Here is a 20,853-nt window from a genome sequence, read left to right as displayed (position 1 = left end):
TCTCGGCTCACTGCAACCTCTGCCTCCCAGGTTCAAGCACAGTTCTTGTGCATATAATGCATTTTTTTTTTTATTAAAAAAGTAATCCAAGGCCGGGCGCAGTGGCTCACGCCTGTTATCCCAACACTTTGGGAGACTGAGGCAGGTGGATGACTTGAGACCAGGAGTTCGAGACCAGCCTGGGCAACATGGCGAAACCCTGTCTCTACTAAAAATATAAAAATTAGCCAGGCATGGTGGCATGCTCCTGTAATCCCAGCTACTCGGGGGATTGAGACAGGAGAATCACTTGACCCCGGGAGTCAGAGGTTGCAGTGAGTCAAGATCGAGCCCTCTGTCTCAAAAAAAAAAAAAAAAAAAAAAAAAATCACATGGCTGCACTCCAGCCTGGGTGACAGAATGAGACTCTGTCTCAAAAAATATATATATATATAAATAAAATAAAACACAAATGAACTATGGTATGGCATGTCCATACAATGTAATATTATTCAGCATTAAAAATAAATGAGCCATCAAGTTATGGAAAAGACATGAAGCAACCTTAGATGCATATTGCTAAGTGAAAGAAGCCAGCCTGAAAAGGCTACATATCATGTGGTTTCAATAATGTGTCATTCTAGAAAAGACAAAACTATAGAGGCAGATAAAAGATTCGTGGTTTGGCCAGGCATGGTGGATCCCGCCTGTAATCCCAGCACTTTGGGAGGCTGAGGCGGGTGGATCACAAGGGCAGGAGTTCAAGACCAGCCTGGCCAACATGTTGAAACCCCGTCTCTACTAAAAATACAAAACTTAGCCAGGCGCAGTGGTGCACGCCTATAATCACAGCTACTCAGGAGGCTGAGGCAGGAGAATTGCTTGAACCTGGGAGGCAGAGGTTGCAGTAAGCTGAGATAGTGCCGCTGCCTCCAGCCTGGATAATAGAAACGAAACAAAAACAAAAAACCCATAGCACTTTATAGTACCAAGTGTACACCTTACACAGATTTTTAAAAGTTTGTGTGTTGGGGGGTGGGAAGTGTGGACTGAATGTGTCCTCCAAAAATTCATCTGTCGAAGCCCTAACCTTCAATGAGATAGGATTAAGAGGCAGGGCCTTTGGGAGGTCCTTAGGTTTGGATGAGGTCATGATGGGATTAGTGTCCTTATAAGAAGAGGAAACTAGTGTCTGAGTCATGTGAGGATACAGCAAGAAGACAGCTGACTACAAGCCAAGAAGTGAGACCTTATCAAGGACTGAGTCTTCCAGCAGCCTAGTCTTGGACTTCCCAGTTTCCAGAAGTGTGAGAAAGAAATGTCTGTTGCTTAAGCCACGAAGTCTTAAGTTGACTGAGACAGCGGGAAGTTTTCTTTCTTCTGGAACTCCCTTTCAAGTCCCTGGCCATAGGACCATGCCTGTCTTTTCCATACCATTTTCTGATTTTTTTTTTTTTTTTCCAGATAGATTCTTGCTCTGCCTCCCGGACTGGAGTGCAATGGTACAATCTTGGCTCACTGCAACCTCCACCTCCCAAGTTCAAGTCGTTCTCCTGCTTCGGCCTCCTGAGTAGCTGGGATTACATGCCTGTGCCACCACACCCGGCTAATTTTTGTATTATAGTAAAGATGGGGTTTCACCATGTTGCCCAGGCTGGTCTCGAACTCCTGACCTCAAGTGACCTGCCCACTTTGGCCTCCCAAAGTTCTGTCGCCCAGGCTAGAATGCAGCGGCGCGATCTCAGCCCACTGCACCCTCTGCCTCCCAGGTTCAAGCAATTCTTCTGCCTTAGCCTCCCAAGTAGCTGGGACTACAGGTGCACACCACCACACCCAGCTAATTTTTGTATTTTTAGTAGAGACAGGGTTTCACCGTGTTGACCAGGCTGCATTTTCTGAAATCTGCTCTCCCTGTTGGTAATCTCCCTGTGCAGGTTCTGGGGTCTCATTAGCTAATGACTGGTGTTTTTTTTTTTAATTTTTGTTTTGTGAGAGGAAGTTTTGCTCTGCGGCCCAGGTTGGAGTACAATGGCGCAATCTTGACTTAATGCAGCCTCCATCTCCCGGGTTCAAGCGATTCTCCTGCCTCAGCCTCCAAGTAGCTGGGATTACAGATGCCCAACACCACGCCCAGCTAATTTTGTATTTTTAGTAGAGATAAGTTTCCACCATGTTGCCCAGGCTGGTCTCAAACTCCTGGCCACTTAAGTGATCTGCCCACTTTGATCTCCCAAAGTGCTGAGATTACAGGCCTGAGCCACCGTGCCCTGCCTCATTAGCTAGTGACTTTGAAAAAGTTATTTATACATATGTGCCCTCACTCATGTCTAAAATGATAATGATATAATAATAGTAACTACCTCATAGGATAATTACTATTTATTTCATTGCAAGAAAATATGAAATAAAATATCTTTGCCTTTGTGAACTATAAGGTGATTTAGTTTCTTGGGATTTTGGTTTTTGAGACAGAGGATAGATAGTACATTTACATAATTTAAAAAGGTGTACATAGAGAAGCCTCACTCTCACTCTGCCCCCTCCACGCATTCCTCATCTGGTCGCCTGTAGGTAACAGTTTTTATTCATTTCTTGTTTATCTTTCCAGTACTTTTATAAGCAAATACAAGTAAATTAAAATATAAATGCTTATTTCTCTAATTTTCTTATGGAAAAGAAGCATAGTATGTACGCTTTCTGACCCCCGAGTTTTTTCAACTTTTCATTTTGAAATGATTTCAGACTTGAAAAAAAATTGAAAAAGTAGTACAAAGAATTCCCATAATCCTTCACCCAAATATCCCAAGTGTTGACATCTTACATCACCCACGGTACAAAGATCAAAATCAGGAAACTGGTCAGGCGCAGTGGCTCACACCTGTAATTTCAACACTTTGGGAGGCCAAGGCAGCCAGATCACTTGAGATCAGGAGTTCGAGACCAGCCTGGCCAACATGGTGAAATACTGTCTGTACTAAAAATACAAAAATTAGCTGGGTGTGGCGGCGCGCACCTGTAATCCCAGCTACTCAGGAGGTTAAGGCAAGAGAATTGCTTGAATTCAGGAGGCAGAGGTTGCAGTGAGCCAAGATGGTGCCACTGCATCCAGCTTGGGTAACAGCCAGACTCTGTCTCAAAAAAAAAAAAAAAAATCAGGAAATTAACATAAAGACAATACTACTATATAATTGACAGAGCTTATTAAATTGTCACTGATTGTCTATCTAATTATCTAACTTCCCCTTTCTTCTTCAGGAGCCACTCAGGATCCCACACTGCAGTCAGTGGTCAAGTCTGTGGTCTTCTCCCATCTGTGATAGTTCCTCCATCTTTCCTTGTCTTTCATGATCTTGAAATTTTTGAGGAGTACTGGTCAGTTACTTTGTAGAATCTCCCTCATTTGGAGTTTAGGTTATCCATCCTTCAAAGAATATCACCAAGGTAATAAACCCTCAGTGCATCCTATTAGTGGGATAGGATGCTGTTATGTCCTACCACTGGTGATGTTAACCTTGGTTGCCTGGTTCACGTTGTGTCTGCTGGGTTTCTTCACTGTAAAGTTACTATTTTTACCTTTGTAAGTAATAAATATCTTGGGAGAGATAGTTTAAGGCTATGCAAATATCCTGATTCACCTCAAATTTTTGCCCAGTCATCTTAACATCTATTAGTACATTGTGCCTGTAATAATTATTACTATAGTGTTTGCCTAATGGTGATTTTTCATTTCCCTCATTAATTATCATGATTTCCTCATTTATGATTATAAGTAATTGAAATTCTATCTAGAGAATTGTTGTCCTTTCTCATCCATTTGCTTGCTTATTTATGAGTATGGACTCATGGATATTTATTTTATGGATTATACTACCATCGTTATTTTATTGCTCAAATTGTCCCAGCTTGGCCATGGGGACCTCTTTCAGATTGGCTCCTGCACACTTGTGGCATGCCCCATCCTTTCATGAGCACTTCCTTACTTTCTTGCATTTCAAGATGTTCCAGGCTCTTCTTGTATTTTCCCTGCCTAGGGCCTGGAATCAATCCCCTCTCCAGGGAGGCCTAGTTCCTTTTATTTAGAAACAAAAATCTGGCCACTGAGTGTGTTTATTGTCACTGGATGTCATTGCTTCTAGGGTCTCACAGAGAACAGAGCTTGAAATAATACATATGTACACTAACCCATGCACATCTATATTTCTGTAACTGTATATACATAAAATGTTAAAAAACAAATTCATACTGTGATATCTCAGATTCCAATCTAACATGACAGGGTTAATTCTAGCCCCACTTCCTCTTATTTGTAACTTCTTTGGCAGTGAGAAACCTGGCTCTCAACATCTCTAATACATTTACATTTGACCCTTGATCATTGTGAGAGTTGGGATGCCACTCCTATGTAGAGTCAAAAACCCACAGATAATTAAAAAAAAATTTTTAATAGAGTCTTGCACTGTTGTCCAGGCTGGAGTGCAGTAGCACGATCATAGCTCATGGCAGCCTCAAACTCCTGGGCTTAAGCAATCCTCCTGCCTCAGCCTCCCCAGTAGCTAGGACTATAGGCACGCACCACCATACCCGGCTGAAAATCTACATATAACTTTTGACTCCCCATAAACTTAACTATTAATACTAATAGCATACTGTTGACTAGAAGCCTTACTGATAGGTTGATTTGCATGTATTTGTATATTGCATATCCTTAAAATATAGTTAGAGAAAAATGAAATGTTCTTTTTTTTTTTTTTTTTTTTTGAGAGGGAGTCTTGCTCTGTCGCCCAGGCTGGAGTACAGTGGCGCAATCTTGGCTCACTGCAAGCTCCGCCTCCCAGGTTCACGCCATTCTCCTGCCTCAGCCTCCCGAGAGAAAATGAAATGTTCTTAAGAAATCATAAAAAAGAGAAAATATATTTACTGTTCATTAAGTAGAAGGGGGTCATTCTAAAGGATGGTCATCCTCAGCATGTTTACACTGAGCAGGCTGAGGAGAAGGAAGAAGAGGGGTTGGCCTTGCTACCTCGAGCGTGGCAGAAGTGGAAGAAAATCCCTGGGTAAGTGCACCCTTGAAGTTTAAACTTGTGTTGTTCAAGGGTGAACTGACCTATTTGTTCAGCCTTAGGATACACAGAAAGTAGTTGCAGAATCCCTAACACCCCATGAGAAATGTATTAACCATATAGTATTTGTATATGAGGTCAAAACCCTATTTTCCCTAGGTGCTCAGGTTGGTTCTTTTCTTCCCCACCCCCTTCAGTGTGGTTATGTTATTCATCTGTATTATGGTTGGGTTCTTTTGGGTTTTTTTATTTTTAAGAGACGGCGACTCACTCTGTCATCAAGGCTGGAATGTATGGAATGTAGTGGCACTATCTCAGCTCACTGCAGCCTCAATCACCTAGGCTTAAGTGATCCTCCCGCCTTAATCCCCGAGTAGCTGGGACTACAGGCGTGCGCCACCATGCCTGGCTACTTTTGTATTTTTTGTACAGATGGGGTTTCGCTATGTTCCCCAGGCTGGTCTCAAACTCCTGGGCTCAAGTGATCTGCCCACCTTGGCCTCCCAAATTGCTAGGATTACATGTGTGAGCCACCATGCCCAGCCTGATTGGGTTTATTTGTGATAGTTTGTGTTCCATTTGGGGCTCCCAAACATCTTGATTAATTTTTTAAAAATTGCATTCAGTAAAATTCATTCTCTGTAGTTTGCAGTTCTATGGGTTTTGACAATGTAGAGTCATGTACCTACACCACAGTCATGCAACACAACAGCTGCCTCAGTCCCCCAAATCCCTCATGCAGCTCCTTTATAATCAACTCCCCCCCAACACCCCCTATTTTTGGCAATCACTGATCTGGTTTTTGTCCTTATAGTTTTGCCTTTTCCAGAATGTCATGTAAGTGGATTTGAATGTGTAGACTTTGGGGTCTGGCTTCTCTCACTTAGCAGAATACATCCATCGTACTCTACAGGTCACAATCCACTGTTATTTATTCTTATTGGTCCGATTTCCTAGGTTTGGCTGTTTAGAGCCCTTTCAAGCTGGTTCCTGTGATCTCTTGACACATCTTCATCATTTCTCTAGCATTTCCTTACTTCCAGGCACCACAAGCTGGTTCAGGATCATCTTACACTTTCCCTTTCCCAGCCCTGGAGTCCTCACCCCATTTTTCCAAGGACTGGTGGAGACCTCAAGAATCCCCCTCCAGTGGGCAAAACAGCCCACTCCAGAGAAGGCATGGAGAGAAACTCACTTATCCACTGCAGCGTACAAGAGAGGAGAGAGAGGAAAGAGCTCTTCTCATCAGAAGGTGGCCAGGTAGAGGGGCTAAGTGCAGACGGGTGGTTAATGTGTAATTCAGGCTGGTGGTGGCACATACCAATGCTGACACCATTAAGGATCTACAGCTTCTGCGATTCCCAGCAAGATTACCAAACAGCATTGGGCATAAAGGGCTAGTCAAGGTTTCCAAATACCATGCTAAGCCTAAGATGCCCCCTTCCATCTTGATATGTAATCTCATTGCCTTTATACCCACTATCCCCCCACCTCCCTGCCATTAATAGCCTCAGCAGCGAAGCTACACTCATTGACTAAAACCCCACCAAGTCGGTCAGTTACCTCAGTTGAGAACCCCCTTGACTGCTCCCTAAAAATTGTGTATCAAACTTGTTTTTAAAATACTTTTCAACACCCCTTTGCTAAAGCAGTTTGTGTCAGGGGCTGCTGTGACAGTCCCCTGGGGGTTGCTACGGGACTGGTGTCCATGGATTGTAAGCGACACCTAGCTAGCAGTGGGCAGCCGGCAAGCTACATGGAAGGAGGGTTGTTTTTCCTTTGAAAGGAGAACATTTCTTCCTTCAGGTTGTCAACAGTTAGCCACAGGGGGTGGGATTTTACTTAGGAAAGAGAGGCTGCTATGGGACTGGGCACCCACTTGCCATGGCAGCTGGGAAAGGAGAGGAGTCGGTGAAAACTGGCTGGGACTCATGCTCCGAGGACGCACCGGCTCCAGCTACCATTTACCAGCTGAGTTCAATGACTGTGGGTGAGGCAGGGAAGCCAAGGGGAGCCTAGGGGTGAAGGATTGCAGTGGGGGTCAGAGAAACTGCAGGTAGCAGGAACCACACTGGGTGCTTCGGTGCCTGTTAGGGCTCCCTCCCTGCCCAGGGCCAACACTAAAGACCAGATCCCTGACCTGGACTGCGGTCCCACTGCTGCACACAGATGCCCTTGTGGTCATTCAATGAAACTTTGGGTAAGTTGCATTTGTCAGTTGGACGGATCCCCACATATTCCTGCATTCCAGGCATGACTCAGAAGCCATTGCTCCCAAGAGCCTGCCCCCCTGGGGCAGGCACTGGTTTGGATGAGACTCAGGTGCGTGGACCATTATAATAGCCCCACTAAGATGGGACTCAGGTCAAGGAGGACAGAGCATCTTCTAGTATAACAAGTAAGGGTCGCCGGGCGCGGTGGCTCAAGCCTGTAATCCCAGCACTTTGGGAGGCCGAGACGGGTGGATCACGAGGTCAGGAGATCGAGACCATCCTGGCTAACATGGTGAAACCACGTCTCTACTAAAATATACAAAAAACTAGCCGGGCGAGGTGGCGGGCGCCTGTAGTCCCAGCTACTCGGGAGGCTGAGGCAGGAGAATGGCGTGAACCCGGGAGGCGGAGCTTGCAGTGAGCTGAGATCCGGCCACTGCACTCCAGCCTGGGCGGCAGAGCAAGACTCCGTCTCAAAAAAAAAAAAAAACAAGTAAGGGTCCATGGATGTTGGTCTTTAGATACTAAAAAATAATCGTTTTTGTAAATAACAAAGGGAAAGGCAGGAGTAGCCAGTGATCTAAGGCAGTGGAGTGGTTCTCAACCCAGTCTGCACATAAGCGTCACCTGGGGAACTGTTTCAACCCAGTGATTCTGTGGCTAGAGTGCAGCCTGGCTTGGATTTTTAAACACTCCCGCCTCAAGTGATTCTAATGGGTGGCCAAAATAGAGAACTCCTGCTCTGAGGAAGAATCACCTCTAAGCTAAAGAAAAGTTGGACCCCATGAGTATAACCGATACTGTCATACCTTGGAGGTAGCATGCCATAACATGGTTCAGTTCCTTATTAGAGGAAAGTTTCCTCGAAGCTGAATCTGCATTTGCACACATTATATCACCCTCTGGAAACAGAGGTAAGAGTCAGGAAAGCAGATTTCCCCACAAGCACTTCTTATACTTGCAGTGTAGCTCGCCCGTTAGATAGAAACACAAGGCTTCATTTTCTCTTCGCGTTGATTTGGTGATTGTCCCTGGTCACTGAATAGGGGAGCTTAGGGGTCACACACTGCTATGAGGAAAAGCAGTATTCACAGTCAAAGCTCTGGTGAGACCAGCACCACAGGCCCCAGGGACGTCCCAGTGTCTGACCCTGAGCAAAATTGTGCAGCAGGCTTTGCGGCCACACTTCCTGGCTGAGAATAAGGAGGAGAGGTTTCCTATGGTTGGAGGTTTTGGGCAGCAACGTCTACCACGACCTCCAAAGTGAACCTGTAGGCAGAGGCCCCAGAGAGGGGGTGAGAACAGAGTCGGTGAGGGCCTGGGGTGCTAATTAATGACCTTGGCATTGGAGAAGGATGGTATTAGACTTTAAGAATGAGACCAGGCCGGGCACGGTGGCTCACGTCTGTAATCCCAGCACTTTGGGAGGCCAAGGCAGGTGGGTCACGAGGTCAGGAGATTGAGGCTAACACGGTGAAACCCCATATCTACTAAAAATACAAAAAAATTAGCTGTGTGTGGTGGCAGGCGCCTGTAGTCCCAGCTACTTGGGAGGCTGAGGCAGGAGAATGGCGTGAACCCGGGAGGCGGATCTTGCAGTGAGCCGAGATCGCGCCACTGCACTCCAGTCTGGGCCACAGAGCAAGACTCCGTCTCGAAAAAAAAAAAAAGAATGAGACCAGTCAGAGAGAGGTGAGTCAGGAGATCTGGCAGTGGTTCCAGTGGTAACACATCTGAGAGTCACTTCAAAAGTCACCCACCCTTGAGGTCATCAACTGCCTTAAGAGACATGGGAATATAGTCACTGAGAGTGGAGAGACCCACCTATGGTCACACAGCCAGACAGGGGCCTGGAGAGAGTAGATGCCTGCTCCTTCATCTCAATCAGTCCTGTCCATTCTGAAAATGCTTCCGAGCACCATGCATAGAGCAAGTTTGAACTCCACGCTGGGGACGTAGTGGAGAACCCTGTCTTCAAGGAGGTCAGCGTCAGCTCACACACCCTGCACTACTTTCCCAGGCCTGCTGTGACATGGCCGGGCGCGGGGGCTCAACGCTGCAATCCCAGCACTTTGGGAGGCCGAGACGGGCGGATCACGAGGTCAGGAGATCGAGACCATCCTGGCTAACCCGGTGAAACCCCGTCTCTACTAAAAAAAAAAATACAAAAAACTAGCCGGGCGAGGTGGCGGGCGCCTGTACTCCCAGCTACTCGGGAGGCTGAGGCAGGAGAATGGCGTGAACCCGGGAAGCGGAGCTTGCAGTGAGCTGAGATCCGGCCACTGCACTCGAGCCTGGGTGACAGAGCCAGACTCCGTCTCAAAAAAAAAAAAAAAAATAGCACACATTTATTATCTCACAGCTCCGTAGTCCAGGAGTCCAGCATGAGGCTCACTGGGGCCAAAGTCAAGGTGTCAGCATGGGTGCATTCCTTTCTGGAAGCTCCTGGGAGAGCCCATTTCCTTCCCTCCCTAGGCCCCCACATTCCTACCACACGGCCCCCTTCCTCCATCTTAAAGGCCAGCAACGCCAGGCGGATCCTTCTCGCACAGCAACACTCAGCGCTGCTCTGCTGCCTCCTCTTCCACTATTAAGGACTTTGATGATGATATTGGCCCCACCTGGATAATCCAGGCTCGTTTCCCAGTCTTAAAGTCAGCTGATTAGCAATCTTCATTCCATCTGTTAACTTCACTCCCCTTGGCTGTGTAACAACACACTTAAAGGTTGCAAGGATGGGGACCTAGACATCCCCGGGGACCACTATTGTGCCTACCACACTTCCTGTGAGACTTCGTGACCACCTGGTTGTGGTGGGAGAAAGGCTGGGAATCCGAAAGCTCAGCAGAGCTGAACTAGGTGTCGGAAGAAGAAAACTCCCCCCAGGTGATCATCCCAAGATGGAACGTTTGTGCGGTACACAAAGCGGCCAGAGAAGGGCGGTCTGAACTTCAAGGATTTGTGTGTGCCAACCTCACCTGATCACCCAGACAGTGTTTGCCGGAAAGTGGAAATGTTATGCGCGGTCAGGGAGGCCAAGTTCTCTCCCAGGGCCAGAGGCATAGTGTCTGGAATGAGCCAGAAGTTTAAAAACTAACCTGTTACGAAATCAGCCAAGAGCAGAAAGGGCAAATCGTCCTGGTCCTGCCCCGACCCCACCCTCTTGCATAACTCTGAGCAAGCAAAGAGACCCCAGACGACTTCCCAGTTCCAGCCAGCAGGTGGACGGTCACGGAAACTCCAACCCGAGAGGATGGATTTGGACCGGAAATAGTCTCCCAACTGGTCGCCCTGTCTTTAGCTCCCTCTTCACCTCTCTGCTGCCCCAGCAGTCTTTCTAGAGGGCCAAGCAGAGCACACGCATCCAGCAGAAGCCCTGCGGTAACTTCGTGGATCCTTCACAGTAAAATCCTTGCTCCACAGAGAGTCAGGCAAGGCCCCACACAATCTCAGCCTTGCGCTTTGTGTCAGCAGCTCGGTTTCATGAAAACGCAACCATCTTTATATCTTCCAGGCCTCTGGAATGAATTCCGCTTCCTTTTCTTTCTGGAAAACTCTGAGTCACTATTCAACACCACGTACCACTTCCCCAGGATTCCCACTAGAGCTGTGTGGCCATTGCTGCTCTCTGTTCCCAGCCGGGATTCTGCTGTGCTGAGCACCTGGAGGGCAGGAGAACTGTGGTTTCATACATGTCCCGGGGACCTTCTGAGCCTGGCTCAGTGGGCGCTCCAGAAATGTTTGTCACATGAAGAAGGATTATAAGAGGTTGGCACGCTCTGCTTTTCCAGTTCTCTTGGAATTAGGAATTTGGAAATGGAATCCGAATGAGTTTTACTAATGTCTGAAATTGGACTAAGTTCACACCTAAAAGAAAAATCACATTGGCAGATCTGATAGATAGATGGCATTCGTGGTCACAATTAATGACCTCCTGTATTCACGCCCTTGGCAATGTGAGTTTACAATGCCTCATTAAAAGGTAGAGCGTATTTTCTCACCCCTTGTACCGTGGCCGGTCTTGTGACCTGCTTTGGTCAACAGAATATAGCAGAACTGGCAATGTGTCCTTTAAGTCCAGGCCTCATGACGCCTTTACTGCTTTTGCTCTTCTCTTAGGACCCCTGACTCCGCTGAGAGAACGAGCCTGGACTAGCCTGCTGGAGGAAGAGAACAAGCACGGGTCAGTCTGTGGAGTAGAACCAACTCTTCCTACCTGAGGCCATGCTAGACAGGCCAGCCCCCAGCCCAGCTGCCAGTGACCACTGAACAAGCCCACCTGGATTCAGCCAGCCCGGGCCCAAATCACCAAAACCACCCACCACCATGTAGACATGTGCCATAATAAATGGTTGTTGCTTTCAGCTACTAGATTTGGGCGAGTTTTGTTACACAGCAAAATAGACAACAGATTAGGACAGCTGATGGCTGAGAAGCAAATGAGAATTGAGTGCTTGGTTATTCTAGGAGCGGAAAGGAGGGAGTTTATTGTTTTCGTTATTAAAGTTTCATTCTAAGGAAAATGTTCCTTCCTCCTTTGATCTACATACACTGTGATTGCTTTTCTTTTCTTTTTATTGAGACAGAGTTTCACTCTTGTCACCCAGGCTGGAGTGCAGAGGCACGATCTCCACTCACTATAACTTCTGCCTCCTGGGTTCAAGTGATTCTCCTGCCTCACCCTCTCAAGTAGCTGGGATTACAGGCACTTGCCACCATGCCCGGCTAATTTTTGTATTTTTAGTAGAGATGGGATTTCACCATGTTGGCCAGGCTGGTCTCGAACTCCTGATATCAGGTGATCCATCTACCTTGGCCTCCCAAAGTGCTAGGATTACAGGCATGAGCCACCGCTCCTGGCCTATGATTGCTTTTCATTTGCTTCTTCCTGGAGTTCACTTGGGATCAAGAAGCAGCAATGGACTCCAACATAATCTTTTCCTGAGTGGAAATAATTAATTCAGTGCTTCCTGAAATAAGGAAGCCATCGGAGACCTGTTTTTTGAACCTACCTAATGAGCCTGGGATCTGTGTTCTGGATGCTGGCTTAGAAAGAGGCTGGGTGCAGTGGCTTACGCCTGTAATCCCAGCACTTTGGGAGGCCAAGGCGGGCGGATCACGAGGTCAAAAGATTGAGACCATCCTGGCCAACACGGTGAAACCCCGTATCTACTAAAATACAAAAAATTAGCTGGGCATGGTGGCGCATGCCTGTAGTCCCACCTACTCAGGAGGCTGAGGCAGCAGAATTGCTTGAACCTGGGAGGGGGAGGATGCAGTGAGCCAAGATCATGCCACTGCACTCCAGCCTGGGGATAGAGCGAGACTCCGTCTAAAAAAAAAAAAGAAATAAGTTTTGGGCCTGGTGGAAAAGATCAGTTGAAGAAGGGTTTATTGGGGACATCAAAAATAAGAACAAAGATAAAAGCCAACCTGATTCTGAAATTTTAACAGAGGTGGAGGTGAGATGTCAGGCCAGGGAGTCAAGGCCCTGGAATCTGAAGTGTGAGGTGGTGACGGTCATTTTACAGATATTCTGAAGACCTGAGGACCCTATGATCAACTCAGCATATCCAGAGCACATTTATGTGTGTCCCAGATGGTTTGGGCTTGCTCTAACATTCCCTCATAACTCACCGGGCCTGATTCAAGGATAATTTGGGAATTGCCTCAAAGTAAAGTTCAGAATTTTTCTTAGCAAAGGTGAGTAAGAAGGACAGAGGGGTTCTTACCATCACTGATATGTATCCACCACTCCAAGCCCAGCTCAAATCCCACTGCTTCCCTAGCCACCTAACTGAAGATGCTCCCTCCCACAAGCAACTGCTGAGGGTTGCAGGGCACATATCTTGACTGGCTTGACATGTAACTTAATGTTATCCAACTGCTAGCCTTTACAAGGGTCCTACCTACTTCAGGTGCCAATGCTCAGCCTTTAAACTGGGCAAATAAATTTTGAGGGGGATCTTGGGAACCCAGCCACCACTTATAATGTTGCTTCCATGAGAAACGTGTTCTCTGTTCTCAGAGAAAGGCTGGAAAACGACCTTTGGTTGGTGCACCAGGCATTTTCAAGACCGGTCAGCTTTGAGCATGGGGGAAGCACGTCCTCCTGGAGGACTTTCTAATTTTACTTAAGAAACACATTCACATATATTTTGCATGATTTATGTGTCACTCCAGTTCAGTTCAAACTCCTTTAATTAGATTCTTCTCCAACCTCTGATGCAGAGGTAACCTCTCCCTTCCCTAACCCTCAGCACGCTCTCAGTCAAGAAGGCTTTTTCCCCTGACCCTTCTCAAACACCTCAGCTGTTTGCTTCCTGGGTTGCTGTGCTGGCGGAAGGGCCATAGTTTGGAGTCATTATTCCACAAAGTTTGGTGGCCATATGTAATCATCCATTCTTCGTGTCTTGATCCACAGAAGACAACTTTCTGCCTCCAGAAACAGTTGTGAGACCAGGCCCAAGAGTGCACAGCCATGGAAAGCACTCCCTCCTGAGAGGGGCTGTGGAGGATGCCCAGAGGCAGATGGCAGATTAGCAGAGCAGGCCTGGGGGCCTTAGGCCTGACACCCCACCTCAGACTACTACTTTGCCCAGAATTTCTCTTTTCCAATTCTTCTCTTCTTGTTTATTTTCCAATAAGAACTAAATATGGAGCTATGGAAAATTTCAAACATATACAAAAGTAGCTAGAACATACAAAAGCCCCCATACACCTATGACCCAGCTTCACTTGTCTACTTACAGCAAATGTCATTTTATCTATTCCTCCACCCAGTTCCCTTCATCATGATTATTTGGAAATCAATTCCAGGCATCAGATTATTTTTTTCTCTATTTCAGTAACTCTAAAAAATAAGGGCTGTGTGTGTTTTTTTTAAAGAAATCACAATAAAAATAAATTAACAAAAATGCTTCAGTACTAGCAAATATCCAGCTAGTATTCAAATCTCCAAATCTGTCAAAAGCCACAATTTTTCTTTTCTTTTTTTTTTTTTTTTTTTTTTTTTTGAGATGGAGTCTAGCTCTGTCGCCCAGGCTGGAGTACAGTGGCGCGATCTTGGCTCACTACAAGCTCTGCCTCCCGGGTTCACACCATTCTCTGCCTCAGCCTCCCAGGTAGCTGGGACTACAGGCGCCCACCACCACGCCTGGCTAATTTTTTTTTGTATTTTTAGTAGAGACGGGGTTTCACTGTGGTCTTGATCTCCTGACCTCATGATCTGCCCACCTCGGCCTCCCAAAGTGCTGGGATTACAGGCGTGAGCCACCGTGCCCGGCCCCACAATTATTTTTTTAATGGATTATTTGACTCCAGATCAAAGAAGGTCCACATATAGCAATTGGTTGATGTGTATCTCTGAAGACTCTTTGAATCCATAGGTTCCCCCTTGGTTTCTTTATTTTTTTACTTTAGAATCTATTAAAGTAACTGGGTGGTTTATCAAATGGAACTCCCTGCAGTCTGGACTGCATCCCCTTGGTGTCATTTAGCCCATTGCTCTGCCTCTGTCCTTCCTGTACATTTGTACTGGAGCTAGGGGCTTGACCACAGTCAGGTTCACCCAAGACTCCTTGGGCAGGTGTGTTCCTCCACAAGAGGCACAGCATGTCCCCATGTCTCTGTTTACCATGTTAGTGGTGGTTGCTGCTTACTGCCTAGATCCTTAACTCACAGGAGCTGCCCTTGGTTTTTGCTTTTTTTTTTTTTTTTTTTTTTTTTTTTGAGACAGAGTCTTGCTCTGTTGCCCAGGCTGGAGTGCAGTGGCGTGATCTCCGCTCACTGAAAGCTCCGCCTCCTGGGTTCCCGCCATTCTCCTGCCTCAGCCTCCCGAGTAGCTGGGACTACAGGCACCAGCCACCACGCCTGGCTAATTTTTTGTATTTTTAATAGAGACGGGGTTTCATCATGTTAGCAGGGATGGTCTCGATCTCCTGGCCTTGTGATCTGCCCGCCTTGGCCTCCCAAAGTGCTGGGATTACAGGCGTGAGCTACCACGCCCAGCCTGGTTTTTGCTTTTAAAAGTAAAATATAATGCATACACTATAAAATTCACCATTGTAAAGTATACAACTCAGTGGTTTTTAAAGTATATTCACAAGGTTGTACAACCATCATCATCATCTAACTCCAGAACATTTTCATCCCCTAAAAAGAAACTCTGTTGGCATCATGCCTTAACCTCCCTTTTTCCCAGGCCCTGGCAACCACTAATCTACTTTCTGTCTCTACGGATTTTCCTATTATGAAATTTTCATATAAAAGGAACCATTTGTGGTATTTCATGGCTGGCTCCTTTCATTTAGTATAGTGTCTTCAAGGTTCACTCATGTGGTAGCATGAATCAGTACCTTATCTGTTTGTATTGCCAAATAATATTCAATTGTGTGAATCGACCACAGTTGGTTTATCCATCCACCAGCAATGGACGTTTGGGTTGTTTCTGCTTCTGGCGACTGTGAATAACACTGCTATGAACGTTTGTGTACAAGTGCTTGCGTGGATGTGTGTCTTCATTTCTCTTGGGCACAGCCCCTGGAGTGGGACTTCTGGTTCATGTGGCAGCTCTACGCTTAATCTTTTGAGGAAGTGCCAGGCTGCCTTCCACAGTGGCTGCCCCATTTTCTATTCCTACCAGCACTGTGAGTGGGTTCCAATGTCTCCACATCTGGGCCAACACTTGTTATTGTTGTCATTTTGATTACAGTCCTCCTAGTGGTACCCATGGTTTTTGAATCATTGCCTAGCCAAGCTCAAGCTGTGCACACATAGGAGTACAGCTCAAATACACAGTATTTCCAAGGCAGGTAGCTCTGGCCTCCACCTGCTACTAGAGAAAGAAAAATTACACACACGCTGTCACCTGTCACACACACTCTCACACTCACACATACTCTCTCCACACACACACACTCATACAAGCACGGTCCCTACCCTGTTGGTGTGCTGCAGGGAATGAAAGTTGAGTAAGGCACAATCCCTGCCCTTGAGGAGCTCAAGGTCAGTCCAGGAGACATGGCCTGGAGTTTCCGCTGGTAGGAACAGAGGCCCCTCCAGCAGCTCGGGTACAAGGGAAGGTTTGCTGTGAAGTCGCCCAGGGGGTCTCACAAGTGAGGACCTGATGGAAACCAGCCCGTCCTCAGGAGCAGGGTCTCTCTCTACCCTGTTTGTCCCCCTCACTGTCTTTCCTCTGCCGCCTAGCTTCCTCAGTTTACCCCCAGCCCCTGCCCCCCAACCCCGGATTCTGACTTACAAGTGACTGTGACTTGGCCTGGCCCTTGCCCTCAGCACCAGCCGCCCTCACCCAATGGTGCAGCCTCCATGTCTCAATTCCACATTCTGCAGTAAGCACAGGTTTCCGCACCAGGCCCCAAAAGACCTTTGAGGGGTTCTGCTTGATCGGGATCCCTTGATTCAGTCATCCGTGGCCAGGGAGAAGAGCAGGAGCCTGCAGAAGGAGAGAGAACTGGCCGGGCTTAGTGGCTCACGCCTGTAGTCCTAGCACTTTGGAAGGCTGAGGCAGGTGGATTGCTTGAGCTCAGGAGCTCAAAACTGGCCTGGGCAACATGGTGAAACCCTGTCTCTACTAAAAAATACAAAAAAATTAGCCGGGTATGATGGTGGGTGCCTGTAGTCCCAGCTACTCAGGAGGCTGAGGCAGGAGAATTGCTTGAATCTGGGAGACGGAGGTTGCAGTGAGCCAAGATCGCGCTACTGCACTCCAGCCTGGGTGACAGAGCAAGACTCCGTCTCCAAAAAAAAAGAAAAGAAAAGGAAAAAAAAAAAAAAAGAGAGAGAACCTTCCAGCATAAGCAGTCAGGGCGAACACAGCCACATCAGAGGTGGTGGGGTCTGAGCCAGGCCTTCAACCACAGGGAATCAGAAAGAGAAGAGCGCTTTCTACTCCAAGCACAAGGGTGGGACATGACAAGGGGTTTCAGGACCCCACAGGTGAGAGGTTTGGAGTGAATCAGAAGCGGAGGAAAGCAAAGAAGTGGCCTTTGTCTTGTTGATTCAGGTCTTGATTGTTAAACTGGAGAGCACTGGCCCAATAGAATTTTTGTCGTTTTCTAAGGTATTTTTAGCTACAAAGACCTTTTGTTTCCACATCAAATATTACCCAGAAGCTTCCTGGATGAATCTGAGAAGAGCAGGATGGCTCTGGTCACAGCAGAGGTGAGGACAAAGTCACTGGCCCAGGACCCCTCATCCCTTCATCGTCACCCCACAGCTTCCTGCAATGACTCTCCCCAGCTCCTAGGTCCTGTGGAACAGTGACAACCGCTGGTGGGCGATGGGGAGCTAGGGAAGGGTTTTCTGCAGGAGAGTGACGGGGCAGAGAGGCAGACACAAGTGTGAGAGCCTGGGCCACAGACATGGAGCCACCTTGAGAAGGAAGAGGAAGCAGCATTTGGGCAGTTTGAGGATAAAAGGAGAAGCCAAAATAACAGAGTGATTCTGAGCCTGGTGGTCTGGAGTCTGGAGGTCAGGCAGGGGATGTAGTAGGTGAGGAGAGTGACAGCTGCTTTTTAGACATGCTGAGTTGATGGTAACGGCAAGCAAAAAAAACAAAAAACAAAAAGGTTACCAGCTGGCCACAGTGGCTCACACCTGTAGTCTCAGCATTTTGGGAGGCCGAGGAGGCAGGATCACTTGAACCCAGGAAGTTGAGGCTACAGTGAGCCGGGATCCTGCCGCCGCACTCTAGTCTGGGTGACAGAGCAAGACCTTTTCTCAAAAAATAAAAATAAGCTGGTCTCAGTGGCTCATGCTTGTAATCCCAGCACTTTTGAAGACCGAGGCAGGAGGACTGCTTGAGTTTAGGAGTTCAAGACTGGTCTGGGCAACATAGTGAGACCTTGTCTCTACTAAATTGTTTTTTCTAATTAGCTGGGCATGGTGGCACAAGCCGGTAGTCCCAGCTAGTTGAGAGGCTGATGTGGGAGGATCACTTGTACCCAGGAGTTCAAGGCTGCAATTAGCTGTGATCGTGCCACTGTACTCCAGCCTGGGCAACAGAGTGAGACCCTGTCTCAAAAAATAAATAAAAATAAAAATAACGTTTTCTAAAAAAGGTTACCCCATACACTGCTGAGCTCTGAACAAAAGTGAGGTCACAGCAGCTGCCCAAAGAAGCAAAACAAGGTGGGCTTTCAGAGAGGCCCCACTGTCTCAGGAAGAAGGCAGGCAGCCTAGGCTTTTCCTGATTGGGATGAAGAGGTTTAAGGCCCAACACAAAGTTGGAGTTAATTAAATCACACCAAATTACAGTAGAACCTCATTGTTCCAATGTTGGTTCATTTAAAGTAACAACTATTTCTTTTTTTCTTTTTATCTTTTTTTTTTTTTTTTTTGAGACGGAGTTTCACTCTTGTCGCCCAGGCCGGAGTGCAATGGTGCAATCTCAGCTCACTGCAATCTCCGCCTCCTGGGTTCAAGCCATTCTCCTGCCTCAGTCTCCAGAGCAGCTGGGATTACAGGTGCCCCCCACCATGCCTGGCTAATTTTTGCATTTTCAGTAGAGACAGGGTTTCTCCATGTTGGCCAAGCTGGTCTCAAACTCCTGACCTCAGGTGATCTGCGCGCCTTGGCCTCCCAGAGTGCTGGGATTACAGGCATAAGCCACTGTGCCTGGCCAAAAATAGCAACTATTTCAAAGTCACTGCTAGTCCCCAACCAACGAGACACCTTATTACTGTTTAATGAAAGTGCTGAGATAAGCCGGACCTGGTAAATGCAAAGACCAGCAGGGGTTGGAGAATTTTTCTTTTTGTTCTTTGGATATCAAATTAATAAGGTTTTATTGTAGGAGAAGTTGAGGTACCCATATGCAGTGATGCCAGCAGAACATTGCCTGCCAAGTAATATTGCTCTAAAGTAGTTAATTTTTCTCCCTGGCCTGGGAACCTAATACATTTAGAGCTATAACTTCTAGAGGTCCCCCCCTCCACCCGCCCAAAATATTTCCTTTGCATGTTAGGAGAATCTAGTCAGTCTACATAAAGCCAATTTTTGAAAAAGTACTATTCAGTCCATCAACTATTTATTTTAAAAACAGTTAGTAGTTAACTATTGTTTTCAAAATAGAGCACTGGACCGGGCTCGGCGGCTCACGCCTGTAATCCCAACACTTTTGGGAGGCCAAGGTGGGTGGATTGTTTGAGTCCAGCAGTTTGAGACTAGCCTTGTAAACACAGCAAACTCCATCATCACAACAATAAAAAATAAATAAAAATTAGAGCACTGGCCAAGTGTGGCCTCTCATGTGAGGTCATAGGTCAGCCTGGCCTCTGATCCAGCGCTGAGTGGGAAGCACAGGTGGGACCTGGCTTCCTACAGGCCTGCCCCATCCCCCGCCCAGATGCAGCATTTGTTCCTGCCCACAGGGGTCTTCAGCCCCTGCTCCGGGTCCTTGTCAATTTCACTGTGGCTGCAGGGCCCTGGGGGTCACCTCACCATCTGGCTGGCCTTGCCCAAGTCCCTGGGGTTGACTGTACTTGTTTCTGACGCTTCCATGAGAGCTCAGCTGTGGCTCAGGGGCCAGCCACGCCTGCTCATTTATCTTCCCAAATTGGAATCCCTGCCAGAGCCCGGCTTTGGTTAGCACGGGCCAGTCCCATCTAGAAGACGGGGGACTCTCTCAGGAGGATGACTGTCACTTTTAGGCCACATACAGTTTTGTAGAAACAAATGAACCTGTTTGCAATTTGAAAATTCATTATCCTCCCTTTTGGTGCAAAGAGCTACTTTAAGAAGACAGGTACAGATTATTCTGGGAAAAGGGATTTATCATTGAAAGAAGCTGTCTTACCTCCCTCTCTCCTCATTGCCTCTTCCCTGTCAGCCTGCACAACGCAGGCTATTCATCTGCTGGGGCTGCCGTCATGAGGGAACAGTTGGGGTGGCTGAGCAGCAGTGCTGGAGGCCACAAGTCTGAGATCAGGGGCCGACGGGGTTGGTCTCTCCTTGGCTTGTAGATGCGGCCTTCTCCCTGTGTCTTCACGTGGTCCCCGCTGTCTGTGCGTTGTGCCCTGATCTCCTCTTCTTATAAGGACACCAATCATATTGGATTAGAGCCCATTCCCAGGATGTAATTGTTCCCTTAACTCTTTTCCTGTTTAGCCCAAGAACACTCACCAGCAGCTCTTGCAGCTGCAGCATTTACCCCAAAGTAATTTGGTCACAAAACATTTCGCTTTTATTATTTTCGCTTTGCTCTAGTGTATCAACTTTGGAAACAAAAGACATCATTCTGCATATAGCATTCTGTCTTTAGTAGTGGCATTTCCATTTAGAAAATATAGTAATTCTCGATGGCTGAAAATGTCAAATCCGAGAAAACGTGGCATTCCTACGTGATCGTTCTCAAACAGTTGTTGGCCATAGATTCATTTGATGAATCTTGTTTTTATGAAATAGATGATTCTAATAATTGAGATGATTTTGATGTTAGTTCTGTTTAGAAATAACTCCAAGAACAGTTTTTAAATTTTACTTTGACATCGAAAATCAGTCACATTTGTTTATGTAAAATGAAATGAGCTCTGGCCAGGCACGGTAGCTCATGCCTATATTTTGGTAGGCTGAGGCGGACA

The 20,853-nt window shown here is 46.9% G+C and overlaps 1 long non-coding RNA gene across 1 annotated transcript; it reads right to left on the bottom strand.

The window, feature by feature from the left end:
* Positions 1-9,575: 9,575 nt before the first annotated feature.
* On the bottom strand, positions 9,576-20,281 carry LOC123574434 (uncharacterized). The gene is made up of 3 exons (XR_006699313.3): positions 20,070-20,281; positions 16,512-16,706; positions 9,576-11,412 (listed from the first exon to the last, which is right to left on the bottom strand). It is a non-coding gene; the product is annotated as an uncharacterized lncRNA (long non-coding RNA).
* Between the last annotated feature and the right edge of the window lie 572 nt (positions 20,282-20,853).

The sequence above is a fragment of the Macaca fascicularis genome, chromosome 7 (genome assembly GCF_037993035.2).
Source record: "Macaca fascicularis isolate 582-1 chromosome 7, T2T-MFA8v1.1".
NCBI lineage: Eukaryota > Metazoa > Chordata > Mammalia > Primates > Cercopithecidae > Macaca > Macaca fascicularis.
This window is presented reverse-complemented; position numbering and strand designations above follow the sequence as displayed.